Raw genomic sequence first — 15,644 nt, forward strand, 5'->3', positions numbered from 1 at the left:
GGGTTTTGTGAATATGTCGGCTAATTATTTTTCAGTGCATATATGCTCAATACATATGTTTCCATTTTGCACATGATCCCTAATAAAATGATATCTTATTTATATATGTTCGGCTTTAGGAATGAGATATTTAGGATGTAAGCCAGAAGTGATCTCTAAATGTAGATTCCAAAGATAGTTTTGAAATCAAGTGTAGATGGAATCCTTTTCAAGTTATTTCAAGGAGTATCAAGAATAATATTCAAAGAAAGCACGAATGAAAATCCAATACCCTTTTTTTTAATAATATATTAAGTATATAGCAACATGAGAGCAATCTAATTAATTTTTAGAGTATAGTATAAGAGCAGATAAAGATCAAAATTTATATACTCGAAAAACATAAGATTATGTTGAATCCTTAATTCTTAATGACTTCAAAGTTCTTTCATGATATAAAAGTATTGGAGCATAGATACCAAAATATGAATTTATGCAATGTAGGATACATAAAATTCAGGGCTTTGGAAGTTCTTTTAAAGCTCTATTAAAGACTTTCTTTTACTCCTTTAAAGATCATAGCATCAAAATCAATTAAAATGAATTGGCTCAGGATTGAAACACTAAAGTACAAGCCAATAAGAGCTCATTAGTAGATTCCAAGATAAATTTTCGAAACTAAGACAGATGGAATCCTTTTCAATTAAATTTTTAAAAATAAATGATTTACCGATGAATACAGATGGAAATCCAACTTTCAAAAGATATTCAATGAAGCACAAAGTTTAATACCACTTTACATTTAGTATTCTTTGTCTCATCTTTAGATGCGAATTTATACGATTAAGTTCTATATGATCTCTCACTCTGAAATTTTCTTTCTCTCCCTTAATTAATCATTCCATTTGAGAGTTTAGAGTTTGAAGATAATTTTCAATAAAGAGATTGAGTATTTAAAGCTCCCCCTCAAAAGATGCATTTTCTTTCAAACCTTTTTTTTTTGTTCTTCTATAATATCAAGAATGTAGAGTGATCTAGAATTTTTCAAAATTTATAGCAATCACTCTTTTTAATCTTTCAAGAATAAATTATATTTCCTCTTATTTTTTTTTGAATATGTATGGAGATATTAATCAGAAAATAATTCTTTTGAAGCTCAAATTTCTTTCAAAAGTAATTACATTTTCTTTCCTATAAGAATTATTGAAGTGAGTTGAAATATTCTAAACTTTAGGATCATTAACTCTCTTCTTAAAAATAGCTTTTCTTTTTAATAATAGAAACATTTAATTATGTAGGAGTGTATATTCAAAATATTAATTTCTTAGTCATAGTTTTTTCAGCAATGTATATATGAAGCACCATAAATCTTTTTAATATCAAAATAATATCATATGTTTAGAACCATTTATTTGCAATTAAGATCATTGAAAAACACATCATTTAGACCAATTTCAGTACACTTATAAGATAAAAAATGATATGTTTCAGATGCGTATCGGAGCAAACAACCAAGGTATCCAAAGTAATTCTATTTTTCTTAAACCGTAGTTTTCATCTAGAAATCATATTGAGTTATTCCCCAAAATGATGCAATCATTGAAGTATATAATGAAAGTTACAAAAAAATGCAATGATAGAAGCATTTTTAAATTAAGTTTAAGCTTTTATCCTTAAGGTGTGTTTTCAAGTGATCGAAACTTCATTTGGCTTTTCACAAGCTTTTTATATACTTTCATTTATCTTGTCATTCATTTCCTCATTTTTGAATTTCTTCCTTTAACCACTCAGTGAATATTCTAATCTTCATTTCTTTTGGTTTTACTTTTCTATGCTCTATACTCTATTTGCTCCCTATCCGGTGGAGTTGGAAGGGGCACGAGGTACTACCACTAGCCTCCCTCTTGTGCCGTCCCTAATATACCCTACACCGAATAGTTGGGTCAAATAGTGCCGGGTACTACCACTAGCCTCCCCATTGGCACCATCCCTATGATGAGCAATGTAGAAAGGTTAAACTTTTCTCTTTAAAAATGTTCACTCCAAACTCTTCCTATTATAGTTGATTATGGATTTTATCCCATCCAAAGGAATGCTCACATAATTCTTATAAATGTGCTGAATATATTATACTTGTTTTGCTTTTACCTAAGATTGGAGTACTTAGTTTTATTATCTTAACAGATTTTTATGAATCTTTTGATATCAATTAGATGTGATTCATTAGAATTAGTTTGATATCTTTGCATATAAGCATAAAATGAGCATACAATTTGGCCTACAAGCTGCATGATATAGTAATACAGCTTCAAACAATAAAATTACCTTGCTCATTATTTTTAAACTCTACAATATGGGGTCATAGATATACCTTTCTTCATGCCAAACTTCTGTAAGAATATTCTTGTAAACTTACTTTGGCCAATGAAGATCCCCTTTCTTATTTGTCTTGGTTTGGAGTTCGAGAGGAAAGATTAGTTCATCCATTTTACTCATTTCGAACTCACCCTGCATGAGCTTAAAAAAAAAAACTTTACATAAAGCTTCATTAGTAGCACCACAAATAATATCATCAATATATATTTGAGCAATTATGATATCAGAATTTTTCTTTTTGATACATAGTTTTATCACTATTACTTTTTATCAAAAAGTTACTTAATCATTCATATCATGCTCTTGGTGCTTGTTCTAAATCAAATAGTATTTTATCATGTTTGTAATGAATATTTTTCAAATATAGATGGTTATTTTTACATAAAAATTTTAATAATATAACCACACAGAAGTTCATTCTACACATTCATTTGACAAAATACAAGTCTCATAAAACAATCAAATGAAAGTGGTTATCTTTGGCTTCTAATTATGCAAAGATTTCATCAAGATCTATTTCATCTTTTCTGATTAATTCTTTTAGTAATCACAAATTCTTCTTAATTTAGTGTGTTTCTGAAAAGCTCAGTTTTGTTCCAAATATAAAAAGTTTTCAGATTCTTCAATAAGATTTCAAATTTTATCCCTTTCAAAATGATTTAGTTTAACTTAACCAATTATCATCTTGTTCATTCTTCTTAATGTCTTTTAAATAGAAGCAAAAATGACAAACTATATTCTCAATAAAAGATCTAGTTTTAATAAGAATAATATGAATTGACATTTCTACAACTGGTATCTTTTCATTGAATATTCTATATGCATTGCTTAGAGAGTAATATCCAAAGAAACACTTGTTTTATCAGATTTGGCATATATTTCATTCTTGAGAACATAACATGTATAACTGAAAAAAAAATGAAGGTATGCACCATTTGATTTTCTGTTTTTCATGAGTTCACATGGGGTTTTCTTCAAAAATAGATTTAATAGAAACCTTATAATATGACAAGCTGTGATGATAACATTAATCAACTGCTATCACAAAGCATTGTCCTTACACAACAAAGGTTCTATTTTTATATTTTTATAACCCCTATATGTAATAGTATTCTTGGTGCAAAAATAATTGTATTCAATACCGTTTTCTGTGCAAACCTTATTAACAAATTGGTTTTCAAAACTGTGCCATGATACTTTCACAGTTTGCAAACCTTTTTCATTTGAAACCTTTTGTAAGTTTGTGCCAAAGCAGAAAATATTTCAATTTAAGTGCCAAGAATAAAACCAACGTTAGCTTTGAAAAATCATCCATAATTACAAAGTCAAGAAGCTTATCTCCTAGGCTCACTATCCTAGAGATCCAAATAAGTTCTTATGGAGAATTTTCAAAGACTAAGAGGTGGAAACAATGTTTTCAGATTTCGAAATGATTCTAGTTTGTTTTTCTAGATGACATGCATAGCAAACTTTGACCTTGTAGAAATTAATTTAAGTAAGCCAATGACAAGGTCTTTTGAGATTAAGTACATACTAGTATAAATTGATTTTATATGTCAAAAGTGGTTTCTTTAATCTTGGTATTCATAGTGCATATATTTAAAGTCATACCAAGTATACATTCTCATGTCTATGATCAATAAAAGATAATACCATTGATAAAAACTCTCAATCAAGCATATAGAGAATTCATAGAGTTATTCTTAATAAATTGATTAATCATTTAGCAACTTATCCAACAGTAAGTAAAGCATACTATAAAATGAAGTGATTTGATTATGTTTTTAAAAATATTACCTATATCACAAAATTGATTAATACCTGCAATTTATGTTTTAATTAGATACTAAGGCAAAGAGAATGATGAGATACAAGGATTACTAATTTCATTATTCTTTTCATTTCAATTACTTTTCTTAAGTATATTTTAAGTTTCATTCTCTAATATATGTCTAGAGCACCCAATGTCTAAATTAACATCTTTTGTTGGAGCCTTGAGTGCTAGACACACCTATAGAAAATATTCAGATTTTCAACTTAGGAACCCAAGCTCTTTTGGGTCCTTGTAGGTTAGCTATTATTGTTCCTTTTGGAACCCATATTTTCTTAATAGCTATTTTGTCCATAGGCTTGCAGATTTTAGGATTATAAGGAATGTATTTCTGCATACTCTTATTAAATTTAACAAACATCGATTTAATATAAGTAGATGATGGATTTTTAATTTTCTGTTTTTGTTCATTAGGTTCATCAGATAAATTAGAATCCGTTTTATGATAGATAGTGGAGGATTTAACACATATGTCATTAAGAGATTTTTGTGTGTACCAAGATTGATATCCTAATCCAGCCTTTTCAAATTCAGCTCTTTGATTATTTATCATTAAGTTCAGTTTTTCAGAGCTGATAGTAAATTTTTCAACTATAGGCTTAAATTTGTTATCTTCTTTAGTTAGCCTTTCATTGTCTTCTGAAAGTAATTTATTATTTTTCTGAGTTATATCATAGCTTTCAGCAAGAGATAGATTTTTCTGATTTAGCTTTTTATTCTTTAAACTAAGCTTCTTATATTCTAAGTATAGATCAGAAAAAGCATCATGAAGTTCATCAAATGTAAAATCAGATTGAGTTTCAGCATGTACTTTATCTTGGAATGAGAAATCACTTTGTGTTCCAATACATACCTTATCTTCATGTGCCATAAAGCAAGAATTTTTAATTTCAGTTTGCTGCTCTACTTCTTCGGAGCTAGTTTCAAATTCACTAGAAATGTTAGTGCATTCATATTTAACTTCAAGCATACTCCATATTTCCTTAGCAGTCATGCAAAAAGATATGTTATTAAGTTCACTATCATCCAATGCACAATATAGAATATTCATGGCTTTTGCATTTTGCTGAGCCATTTTCTTATCATGATTAGCATTTGTATGTAGCCCATTGACTATGATACTCCATAAATCGTAGTCATGTGCTTGAATGAAAATGCGCATGCGTGCTTTCCAATGTATGTAGTTTATACCATTAAATAGTGGAGGTCTATCAATTAATTGTCCCTCACTCATAGAACATCCCACTTGGGTTGTCATGATCTTTAACTCTTGATTGTGAGATCAATAATTACTATTGGAGCACCTTGCTCTGATACCACTTGTTGCCCAAGGTGACAAGCCAAGAGGGGGGGGGGGGGGGTGAATTGGTTTCTTTTAATTTTAACTATCTTACTTGTGTTAAATGATGAGTTAGTGAACTTAAACAAATCACAATACAAACAACAAGAAGTATAGTGGTTCGGTGCTCTCCTTAGCACCTACGTCCACTCCCCAAGCGACCCCTTGGAAATTCACTATAATTCCGTGGATTACAGTTGGATTGTTTTCCGGGCTCACAATCCAAAAACCTTTACACTTTGGTTTTTCGGGTTCACCAAAAATCTATGTTGGTTTTATGGGCTCACCAACGAACCTATACAATTGGTTTTACGGGTTCACCAACAATCTACGTTGGTTTTACGGGTTGACCAACAACCTACGTTGGTTTTACGGGATTACCAACAACCTATGTTGGTTTTACGGGCTCACCAACGAACCTTTACAATTGGTTTTCCGGGTTCACCAATCAACCTATTCCGTTGGTTTTGCGGGCTAACCAACCAACCTTTACAAGTAGTTTAATAAACAAAGGAAGAAGATTTAAACTCCTAGATGAGCAAATATAACAATATAATCTACAAAGAAGAGTTTAGAGAATATTTATCGCTTGATGTGACTTCTCTCTTCTTTGTCAAGGATGCTTCACTCTTCAAGGGTGGATGGAGCTCTTGATGACTCTTTGAATCTGCTCAACCACTTTCTTTTGATTCTTGAATGAAGCACTTGGATGAAGCTTGCCTTGCTAGGGTTCTCTCTTGAATGCACTTGATGTATTTTCCAAAGCTTGCTTCCTCTAATGAATACTCCCTCTTAAATACTTCTCCAACCTCCAAATAGTCCTTCCTGACCGTTGGATTGAAGAAACTAGCCGTTTATAGCCGTTGGGAGTCCAAAAAGCACTTCTGCACAACTAGCCATTATGCTTCTGCCCGTGCTTGGGTCGACCCAAACTTTTCTTTGGTCGACCCAAACCTTGGGTCAGCTCAAACTTTTTCTTGGGTCGACCCAACCTTCAGAAACACAGAAACTTGGAATTCAGCTTTCCTTCACTTGGGTCGACCCAACCTTTCCTTGGGTCGACTCAAGGTTCAGTTGGGTCGACTCAACTTCTTCTTGGGTCGACCCTAACAGGGTTTCCAGAGAACCTTTTCTGTCTTCTGTTCTGTCTTGCCTTTGGGTCGACCCACACAGGGTTTGGGTCGACTCAAGCTTGGGTTGACTCAACTTCATCTTGGGTCGACCCTCTCAGTAAATCCAGAGAACCATTTTCTGAGTTGTTTTGAGGATCTTGATGTTTGGGTCGACTCATGCTTTCCTTGGGTCGACCCAACACACTGTTCATCTGTGCCATTTTTGCAGAAGTGTGCCAAATGATTTCTTGATGTGCCGGGGTCGACCCAATCATCCTTTGGGTCGACTCAATCCACACTTTGCTGCATCTCAAGGTTAGATTCATTCAAATAAACAATGAAATGTATCTATATCAATTTAAACAAATATACTGAGAGTAACAGACTTAAGAATGTAGTATCGATTTAAATTATAACATACTCTAGATAATTGCTTGTTAATCATCAAAATAACACTATCATCCTCAATAACAAATTGCTGATGTGGCATAATAACTAAGAGACGTGCTGCAACCGCTGGCATGTGATAAAATTGTTGCGACCACGTGTACATTTGGGGTAAAGGGACCGAGTTGTTTCTGCCATGGGAAGGCCCTGATCGCCTTGGGTTAATTGTCGAGGTCGTCAGGCTAAGCCAAAAGAATTTAGTTCTATAGGTCGGTTGCTTCTGATCTGCTCGTCTAGACTTCTAGATTGGCCTGAGAGGTCCCGACCAAAATGCCTTAGAGAATTTTGGGTGCACCAAGGTTGTAACATGGATTATGAGTTGGAAAAATCTGATTGCACCATTCTTTTCGGTCAAAAAATGCAAAACTGTCCTGAACCATCCGATTTGGGGTGTACTGAGTCGTGCCAACGACGAACTGAGAGGGTTTCAATATTCAAAATGAGAAACAAGCAGGAGGGAGAGAGAGGGAGAAGGAAAGAGAGGAAAAGAGAGAGGGGGAGGAAGGGAGAAGGAGGGCTACCAGCGTTCTCCTCTAGCCCTTTAGGGACTTCTGACGCCCTTCGGTGCCCTCTGATGGCCTTTAGAGCCCCTCTTCCCTCTCCTTCCCCCCACTCTCTCCCTTTTCCTCTCTTTCATTCTCTCTCTCCCTCGTCTTCTCTACTGTATCGGTACGTGCCCGGCACGAAACGACATGGAAGTGTATTAAGTCATGCTGCTGGCTTACTGGTATAGGCTCCAGTATCAGCACGACAAAATTTTTGTTATTTATTGCCACAACACTGGCCCCCACTTTAGAGCCTGAAGCATCTTCCTTGGTTTGAATGAAGTAGTCATTTCCATCAGACTTCGTGCCACTTCAAACAAGGCATTAATTTATGGGTGGTAGTCCCATGAAGGATGAGTCCTGACGCTCTATGAAAAAAGAGGGAGAGCTTTTGCAAGGCAACCACTTCAGGAGGGGTTTTGAGTGTCCTTTCTGTTATTCTAAAATGTTCTCATAAATCTAGCTTGCCGAATGATCCTGGATTATCTTTGTATGGAAGTTCTATGGCTTTTCTCTGAGGAGGTTGATCCTCTTTGGAAATCTCTCTCTTTACAGGATACTGCCCTCATGGATCACGTCGAGGTGCTCCACCTGGCTTTGCAAAGGGCCATGGAGTAGGTGGCTAAGGTTGAGTCTGAATTGAGATTCCTCAAGAGTAGACTAGTGGTTGAGATGGCTCTTATGGATGCTGATGCCGATCAGAAGATGCCAAAGATGGAGGCCAAGTTGAGGGCTGCAAGGCTGAAGCGACTAAGCTCTGACTCTGTTGCCCAATAGACAACCCAAGGAGGGGGGGGGGTGGATTGGGTTCTAAATAAATCTTTGATACTTTTTGGATTAATCTAATGTGATTTATGAAAGCCTTCTTGATTTTAAACTAAAGAGATTAATCAACCTATAAAGAAAGCAATAAAGGAGAGATGCTCAAAGAACCACAACACAAATACACAAAATTTTATAGTAGTTCAGAGCCAACCTTGCTCCTACGTCCACTCTTCAAGCCTTACTTGGGAGTTCACTATAATTCCTAGAATTATACTTGGTTGTTTTACAAGCTCACAACCTAACTTGTTGTTTTCACGAGATCACAACGAACTCGGTCAGTTTTTACAAGCTCACTAACTAGAACCAAACCAATCATTTTTCCGAGCTCACAATCCAACCCAGTTGGTTTTTTCCGGCTCACCAACTACAACGTTAACAACGTTGGTTTTACACTGGCTCATCAACAAACCTCAGTCCCCTTGATTCAATCCTATGATTGAATCAAGTAACAAAATCAGAATATATGAGTTATAGAGTTACAGCATAATATAAACAATATGAAAAGGAAGAAGCTCTCAAACAGATTTTATGCTGAAGGAAGATGTGGCTTTTTCTTTTCTAGATCCTCTCTTGAATATGCCGGTGGTTGAGGATCAGTTAATCGAGCCTTGAATGTGAGGAGTACTTCTAAAATCAATGTAAGCATAGTTACTCTTCTTTTTTTTAAAAGGCTCTAATCTTTCTTTTGGATAGATGTAAACTTGAATGCCCTTCAATGGATACTTTGTTCTTGTCTCTCCTCTCCTTTTAAATAATTTTCAAAGCTCTTTCTTTCGACAAATAGCCGTTAAAAGGAGTAAGAGAGCCATTTTGATATTTCTGTGCAACCTAACAATATGACCGTTGAGATTAGAGTCGACTCGTGCAACTAGGAGATGGCTCGGCTAAAACTGGAGACGACTCGTGCTCTTCGAGAGATGACTCGCTCACTGTATCTCTAATAGTACTTATTAGGCATTCTTCCAGGAGACGGCTCGCGACATTTAGGAGTTGACTCGCCAAAAGCGGAGACGGCTCGCAACCTTCAGGTGTCAACTCGATCTCAGTGTATCAGAAACTAATTTTCTGTCTCTCCTCATTGGAGTCGACTCGATCTCAGTGTATCAGAAATTGACTTTCTGTCTTTCTTATTGGAGTCAGCTCGTTCATAGTTGGAGTCGACTCGGTATCATAAGCTTTGAAGATTTGATCTTTGACTTGGTCCTTGGAGTCGACTCGGCCTCAATTGGAGTCGACTCGATCTTAGTGCCGCAGAAAACATTCTTCTGTCAGTCTTGTCAGAGTCGACTCACCCATAGTTGGAGTCGACTCGGTATCAGTTGGCTTAAAACTGAGTCTTCTGTCGTTTCACAGGAGTCGACTTGGTACCAATTAGAGACGACTCGATATCAATTGGCTTGAAAACGGATCTTCTATCTTTTTGCAGGAGTCGACTCATCCACAGTTGGAGTCGACTCGGGCATTGTACCTTATAAAATACTTCTCTATCTTTGCTCTAAGAGTCGGCTCGGTCTCAGTCAGAGTCGACTCGCGCTCTGCACTCAGAAATTCTGCTTTCTGCTAATCCATCAGGAGTCGACTCACCCAGATTGAAAGTCGGCTCGAGGTCATGCCAGTTAGCAACTTTTCTGCCAGAGTCGACTCGAGAATCTTCAGAGTCGACTCAAGTGCAGGGCGAAGATTGAAATGGTTCCAAATATAGTAAATGTTGAACTTAAAATCCCTGAACCATTTTTTTAAGTCAGTATATTCAACGATATATTTTCTGAAACACTCATTTGAATTCATTGGTATAATATGAAATATACTCAAGTATTTTGGGCTCATCAAAATCAAATAGGAGAACAACAATCACTCAACAGACTCCAAGATTGAGAAGGAACTAGAGGCAGCTAGATAACGAGTCATCGAGATTGAGAATAGGGTTCTTCGAGTAGTGAAGGAGTACAAGTTCTCGCAGGCCACCAGCAGAAGGTTACCAAGGCATTCTTGTAGGGCTTCTGCAAGTGTCAGAAAGGAACAATGAAGCTCCAACCTGACCTGATCCATCTCATCCTTGATATGAGCCATGCTAAGAGGGGGCGAGATTTGGCAGCCGAGCACTATCCATCAGGGCTGGGATGGTAGACCTCTATGTTGGTCACCTTTCGCTTTTTCATGCTACTGTGAAGGTGCGAGATGAGGTGGCGGATAGTCTCCTGGGCTTGGGGCCTTGTCGAAGATGTCGACCTCATGGCATTGGAGCTCAGCCAGTTTGAACCATCTTTTCCCGTAGCAAAGTTTTATCTAGTCTTTGTCCTGCTTTGTAATCATATATTATGTTAATGAAGTAAAATTACTTTCATGCATACCTCTTTTTTGTCTAGACATACGATTTCTTATTTTGGCAATTTAGGGTCATCTTATGGTCATTATGGTCGGACGCTAAGGTCGGTTGAGAAGAAAGCCAAAATGAATCAATAATCACTTTAAAGATGATTCCAAGCACTTGAGGTCGGCTAAATTAATTCAGAAGACCCTCAAAATAAGATCATGAAGTTCTCAAGGAAGGCCAACATAAAGAAAACATAAAGCCACAATCATAATTCTCATCATGGTCTACTATATTGCCTCATACCGAGCGGTATGGGGCATATCATACTATATCTGGAGGAAACCGATACAAAACTTAATGTCACGACCTCCGCCCCGATCCGGCAGGCCGCCGCGACGGTCCTAGGGTGCGGGTAGGCATAAAGCCACCAGCCACTGAGTAGAACCCTACTAACCTAACACAAACATCCTTAAACCTTTGAAACATTTTGGCATGATATATGCACAAAATGAGCACTTTTGATCTATGTTAACCTGTCAGGATATATCAAATATACAACCACTCCACCTGTCAGAGCAGCAATCACATAACCTGTCACATAATAAACCTTGATAATATATAGCAATACATTATCACAGGCACACACAACTGATCTGTATAAAACCTAGTTTCCAATCTATCCATGGCCAACCCATATCCACAACAGGATCTATATCTATAACTGTACACTATATACAACTGAAAGGTTTATAATACACCAAAAATATATAAACCTTTATTCTACATTATATTATGGAGCAGCACAGCTAGCAGGCAACCTCTAGTTCTACATCTCTCTATATGGCACCTGCCCTGCAACAAGGATATCAACTGGGGAGTGAGTATATGAATACTCAGTGAGTGGAGTAGAGAGTACTATGCACATGAGACAAGATATAATCATGTCTCGAGGTAAAATCTCAAGAACATATGAGCAGTCATCGATAATAGGGTGCACAAAACTCAACATAAGAAATATGGAGTAAATCATCACAGTATCACCACAATCACAATCAACTCATCTGGGGCATATATAGAATAATCAAATAAACATGAATGATACATCATGAATATGCTCAACAGATTATAACACTAAAATATGCAAATCAGGGTGTCAATATGTGAAGTCATCACTAGACAGCTGTCAGAAAGTGGGTCTTACGCCCCAGGCGAACCACAACAACTTCCTACTATCACATGCATATGCAGGATAAGACACCATACTTATAATGTAAATGCTGGCCAGTATCCAGAATAGATATCCATAGAAACATCTCACATCTGAACGGCACCTCGTGGGGTCTTACTTTATCCGACGGCAAGCCATACTGCACCTCGCGGGGTCTTACTATGCCCGGCGGCAAGTAGATATAAGTCGCAGGACCGGCCGATTCTACGCCTAGGGTCGTGTCCCCCTAGAAAGGGACTAGGTTGCGTCCACCTAGAGGACAACTATGTGCACATAGGCCGATGTCTAACCCCATCAACTATAGGTATCCAGTAGATACTACCAAGCCATGCATAAATGACATAATGCACCTTCCCAATACTCAACTATAAAGGAGTATATCAAGACTACCACTCACTCGCCCACAACTCAATCATAAACTAACATCAGGATTGGAAGCGAGGAGTCAAGGGAGTGCAATGCGACTCAATATATCACTGAAAAGGCTCTACAAGTCTTGAAAATAGAGGAAATGAAATTAATTTACAAAAGAAGTCATTTCACAACTCGGAACCAATTTGACTACTCTTTTATCTCTTGTAATTTCTCTCAATATTTTCTCAAATGCATGTACAAAATAATAAAGCATGGAGAAATAAGATTATAGAGGAATCTACTATAATATCAATAAATATGCTCAAGTGAAATTAATTCACACTTGGCGACATTCATGAAAATGAATTAAGAATGCTCATGGTGCAAAGTACATAACTTCCACTCACCTGCCAATCCGGCACGGTCCTGATACACCTTCAAAATCTACAGTAGGCAGTGGGGGACTTCTTCCTCCTATTTTCTAGCTTCTTGCCCAACTATGACATGTATTAATTATACATTCAGTCTTGTATCAAGGACTCATAATCTACGTATCAATTATAAACATAGAAACTTTAATTGACTCAACTCCTCCTTCTCTAAATCTTTTATTTTCTTTTCTTTTTTTTCTATTAATTAACTTACCATTTATGCGTATTAGAAACTCCCTTGCATGAGTACAAGGTCCCCCTTAGCCTGATCTAGGCTTAATACCCTATTATGGCATGAAATTCCTTATTTTTCCACCCGAATGAACAATCCGGACTGATAGCCGGTTACTTCATCCTGGATTTGATCTACTTTCCAAACTCTAAACTCTATGAAATTTATACCTAATATTTTGTACTTATAGGAGTTTCCAGAATGGTGACATGCATCACCATTGGAGGCCGATTGGCCTCCGAAATAATTCGCTAAAACCAGAACTTCGACACAGGTTTTCCGCAGTCTCGGAAAACCTTGCCGAAATCCGATTCTCTCTCTTAACCACCTCTAAAACCCCTATCTAACCTCTTTACAGCCTCAATTCCATTAGGGGACTAGGTAGGGATGAGGTACTAACCACTTTTTTCTCTCTTCTTCTTCTTCTTCTTCTTGTTCTTCTTCTTCCTTTATTTCCCCTTCCTTTTCTTCTTCTTCTTCACTGCCTGAGACCTCCTCTTCTTCTTTTCTCTCTGTCTCCCTCTCTGTTTAATCCCACCGCTACAGCACCCCAACCCCCCCTCTTTAAATCACATCAAGCACTGTTCACCCTTTGTTTAAAATTATTAAATTCCCATTTTGCCCCTAACACTTCAACATATTTACTATTATGCCATTAACTTTTGATTCCTTTTAATTTTACCCTTTATATTAATTTTAAGGACTATTCTATCCTTCTTTATATAGAAAAAAAAGGGGTTATTATACTTAACCTTAAGTTAGTACAAGCCCCATATCATCTCGTACCGAGGTATATCTGTAACAATCTAGGATCTCACCCAAAAAGGCTATCTGTAAGGTATTTATTTGGGTTTCTCGATCTGTATAAGTATCTAAGATCTACTTAGTGAATAATTGATGTGGGACTAAATACATGTCCGCACGGGTCATCTCATACTCTCTGCATTTAAATTCCGACATTCTTGCCAGGCTAAGGATCCAAATTCATTCAAATTCAATCACAAATACCATGATTAGCTCATGGTCAGCTCAAATATACCCATGCTGCAGTGTCCTCTAGTCTACATTGATCATGGGTTGGGTCCGCTCTTATACTATTTGTAACAATCCAAGACCTCACCCAAAAAGACTAGCTAGAAGGTTTGAGTTCCTTAATTCTATATAAGTATCTTAGATCTATCCGGCGAATAACCAATGTAGGACTAAATATACCCGCACGGGTCATCACAGTACTGCTCGGTACCGAGGCATACTGACTTGTATCGAGGTGCGAAACGGCCTGGACCAAGACCTACCAAGATAAAAATTAACAAAAATGGCTAGAGAGCTATTTCAATACAAGGGTGTATCGTACCACATCGAATCGAACCGATAAGGTATTCGGTACCGAGATTGCAGACTTTGGTTCTCATAGAAGTGAGCATAAAGATAAGACTAGATTATCTGAAGCAGTCGGTCGAGATTAAGAAGTTCTTGCAAGAATCCATAATTCTATAAAGATGAATTAGAGTGAAGCCAGAGTACCATAAAGATAAGTCAAACGAAGTCATAACGCCAGAGCAAGCTTGAGGTACTTAAGATCATTATGTAGAGGATAGCAAACCGTGGGCCTTTGAGCCTTTGATTGGTTGGTTTTTTTTAGATCACTGATGCTTGGATGATCGAACTGAGCGTGCCTCCTTCCATTCAACCCTAGTTAGTACTAGGACTTCTAATCGGTTCAGTTCTTCTGGTTAGGTAATATTTAGATGATTGAACCAAGCGTGCCTCCTTTCATCCAAGTCTAGTATGTATTAGGACTTTTGATCGATTGGATTCCTCTGATCAGCTGACACTCGGGTGATAGAACTGAGTGTGCCTTCTCCGGTCCGAGCATAGTTAGTGCTAAGACTTCTGGATTGGTTGGGTTTTTCTGGTCAGTTGATGCTCAGGTGATCAAACCAAGTATGCTACCTCCATTAGAGCCTAGAATTTCTGATTGGTTAGGTTCTGTTGGTTAGTGGACTTGGGTGATCGAATTGAGCGTGCCTCCTCTATTTGAGCTTGGTTAATATTAAGACTTCTGATTTGTTAGGTTCTTTTGGTCAGCTAATACTCGAGTGATCGAACTAGATATGCCTCCTCCTATCCAAGCCTAGTTAGTACTAGAATTTTTTGGAGATCCCAGTCAATTCTAGGATATCTCCATAGGAGTACTTGAAGTTTGGCTCTTCGGGTTAAGTTGCCTAGCTATGTAGGCTCATGGAATGGAGGTCGCAATCAATTATGGGGTGTCTCCATGGTAGTACTTGAAGTTCGACTCTCTAGATTTAGCTCTTTAGTCATGTAGGCTCATGGAACAAAGGTTCCAATCAAACCCTAGGGTGTTTCTGTAGGAGTACCTGGACTTTGGCTATTTGAATTTAGCTCCCTAGCCATATAGGCTCATGGAACGGACGTCCCAATCAATTCTGGGGTGTCTCTGGGGCTCTGTCATGTTGGGACTCTACAAAATGCTACTTTGGAGAAAAGCTGAAATCTATTTTTGTTGATTATTAGTAACAAAAGGTAAAAAATTAAATTCTACAATTCTTGTTGTGGCTAGCCTTGGTAATATGAAAGCTCGGTGGCTCGGTGCTCTTTCCTCCAGTG

The 15,644-nt window shown here is 37.0% G+C and overlaps 1 protein-coding gene across 2 annotated transcripts in view; it reads left to right on the forward strand.

The window, feature by feature from the left end:
* Positions 1-15,644, forward strand: part of LOC103717727 (short-chain dehydrogenase TIC 32, chloroplastic-like) — a 60,304-nt gene that overhangs the window by 7,726 nt on the left and 36,934 nt on the right. The gene's annotated exons all lie outside the window — the stretch shown is intronic.

Source organism: Phoenix dactylifera, chromosome 6 (genome assembly GCF_051530095.1).
Source record: "Phoenix dactylifera cultivar Ajwa chromosome 6, Ajwa_hap1_PhDact_Kaust_v1.1, whole genome shotgun sequence".
Taxonomy (NCBI): domain Eukaryota; kingdom Viridiplantae; phylum Streptophyta; class Magnoliopsida; order Arecales; family Arecaceae; genus Phoenix; species Phoenix dactylifera.